The following is a 3,058-nucleotide window of genomic DNA, read 5'->3' on the forward strand; positions in this document are numbered from 1 at the left end:
GCTCCCCCTGCTTGTGCACGCTTTCTCTCTCTCTCTCTGACAAATAAATAAAATCTTTTAAAATTTTTTTAAAAGAGAAAGAGAGTGTAACTACTGGGCTATGGAAAAAAAATTTAAAACAAAACAAAACAAAAAAACACACAAACAAAACGCAAATGCCCAGAGGATCATAGGGGAAGGGAGGGAAAAATGAAACAAGATGAAACCAGAGAGGGAGACAAAGAATAAGAGACTCTTAATCTCAGGAAACAACCTGAGGGTTGCTGGAGTGGAGCGGGGTGGGAGGGATGGTGTGGCTGGGTGATGGACATTAGGGAGGGTATGTTCTATGGTGAGCACTGTGAATTGTATAAGACTGATGAATCACAGACCTGTACCCCTGAAACAAATACATTATATGTTAATTAAAAAAAGTTTTTAAAAGAAAAAAAAGGCAAATGCCCATTATTTTAGTGCTGATTGAGAATTCTGCTCAAAATATGGGATCATCGAGCTCTTGAAAAGATGTGAAAAAAATCTTATTTTGATGTTTTGCATTTTGCAGTATTTTAACTAAGACATTTTCATTTCATTTATATTCTTTTGTGTGTTTTTTTCTCTTTTATTCCTTGAAAACTTGATTAAAACCTCAAACAGACATATGCATAGAGCTACCAGCACTCCCATCCTGGATACCAGGTAGCTTCAGCCTTTGCAGGCCTATATAAGAAAATACTTACTAGGGGTGCCTGGGTCAGTCTGATGGTTAAGCATCTACCTTTGGCTTGGGTCATGATCCCCGGGTCCTGGGATCGAGCCCCACATCGGGCTGCTGGCTCAGCAGGGAGCCTGCTTCGCCCTTTCCCTCTGCCTCTCCCCCCTGCTCATGCTCTCTCTCTATCTCTGTGTCTCAAATGAATAAATTAAAAAATCTTAAGAAAAAAAAGAAAGAAAATACTTGCTACACATCCTTGTCAACTCCCAGGGGGATCTTTAGCAGGAAGCAGAGGAAGCTCCGACTCTGAAGGTGTGATCACAAGTAAAAGATCTCCCTAGGAGCTGACGCAAGCAGAGTGACACAAATCCCCATGGAAAAGAGAGGTCAGTGTGGGCTGCAGCTTCTTGCCACCTCTCCTTAATTTTGGTCACACCCTTTATACCTGCCATGCCATCATTTCCTTTATTTTTTTTATTTTTTAAATGTATTTATTAAAGATTTTATTGGGGCACCTGGGTGGCTCAGTCGTTAAGGGGCTGCCTTCGGCTCAGGTCATGATCCCAGAGTCCTGGGATCGAGCCCTGCATCGGGCTCCCTGCTTGGCAAGAAGCCTGCTTCTCCGTCTCCCACTCCCCCTGCTTGTGTTCCCTCTCTTGCTGTGTCTCTATCTGTCAAATAAATAAATAAGTGAGAGAGAGAGAACACAAGCAGGCAGAGAGGCAGGCAGAGGGAGAGGGAAAAGCAGGCTTTCCACTGAGCATCATGACCTGAGCCAAAGGCACTTAACCCACTGAGCCACCGAGGTGCCCCATATCCCTTAAATGTATGATTTTCTCAGCTGAATTTATAACTAATTGAACCCCAAATGAACCCAATTACTCCAAGTGAATCCACATTTTAAATTTCCCAGAATACTCTTAATTTCAAACATTTTATCCTATATATCAGAAATATGCTCTTATTTGTTAGACTTGTACATTTCAATCACCTTATGCTTAATATAACATGGTATGCTTCAGATTTCTGTCCTCGGCTGTATCTTGTTTATTCTTCAGTGATGATTTGGAGGCTTACAAAATTTACATAAGTAAGAGGTGGCAGACAGGCAACGTCTGTCCCACAGATACCTTTCCTCTGGCCCACATGCTGTTTTTAAATTTTTAAATTTACTTAAAAACACTAAAAATTCAGGAATTTTTACACAAAAATAAAAATTTCTGGAGTCTGCTAAAAATATATAGATGACAACACTGGACCCATATTTGTTGTCAGTTGCTATTTACCATTATATTTGTGTGGTTGTTTTTCTCACTGTGGAGAAAAAAGTAAAATAACAATAAAAAAAAAAATTCCCTCTATTATCCAGCCCACTACATTTACAAGTTTCCTGCCTGACCCCAACTGTCAACTTGAGTTTGTGCTCCAGTTCTGGGATGTTCAAGAAAGTACAGTGACTACACTGGTTGATGAAATCTGACTTCCTGGGCTTGAGTGCAGACTTCCACCACTTAGCCTCTCTTTGCCTTGGCTGCCTCCTCTGTAAAACCGGGACAGTAACGGTGTTCACCAACCTCACAGGACTGAGTTACTAAATGTAAAGTATTTAAGACAGTGCCTACAGTTTTAGAAAAATAAAATGGCCCAGGAACCCAGGGGCCATGTCTATCTTATTTACCGTTGAATCCCAGTGGCCAGCACAGAACCTGGAACAAAAAAGGCAGCAATACATACTTTTTATCAAAAAAAGTGAGGTGTGAGGAATCCTAACAATCTAGCGATATTTAGAGGAAGGAGATGACAGACGTGTTCTCCTCTCTACAGGACAGAACAATGTTACGTGAAGTACAGTTTAAACAATCAGGGATGCGGAACCCTATCAGACTGGGGAGAGGAGGGGGGTAGGGGCGCGATGCGATCCTCAGATCTTTTGAAAGGCTGTCCTGGGGAACAGGGTGTATGTTCCTTACAGCCTTACTGGGAAAAATCAGGACAAGGGAATGCCCATCCAAGAAGAAAACCCGGCTTTTTTCCCCCCCCCCACAATCCCACGACGTGCAGGGAAGACAGCATGGTGAGGCCCCAGATGCGCAAGCGCCGCACGATGGCGAGGCGGAGTCGCCGAAGCAAGAATTCTGCTGTAGCGGTGTAGATTAAGGCGTCGTCTGATTGGTGAGAGTTTGGCGGGAACAGAAGGACGCCAAACAAAGGAAGTGCTGTAAAATGTCGCTCACTGACGGGGGTGGGATTATGCGACCGAGATTCGGAATTATCCATTTTGATTGGTTGTTTTCTTGAGACACGCCCTATCAGCCTCGCGCCGCTCCTTGCTTCCGCTTGCGCAGCTTGTTTTCCCTTAGTAAA

This window comes from Eumetopias jubatus, unplaced genomic scaffold (assembly GCF_037043125.1).
Source record: "Eumetopias jubatus isolate StellerSeaLion01/CBP00866 unplaced genomic scaffold, mEumJub1_p1.0 scaffold_4, whole genome shotgun sequence".
Classification (NCBI taxonomy): Eukaryota; Metazoa; Chordata; class Mammalia; order Carnivora; family Otariidae; genus Eumetopias; species Eumetopias jubatus.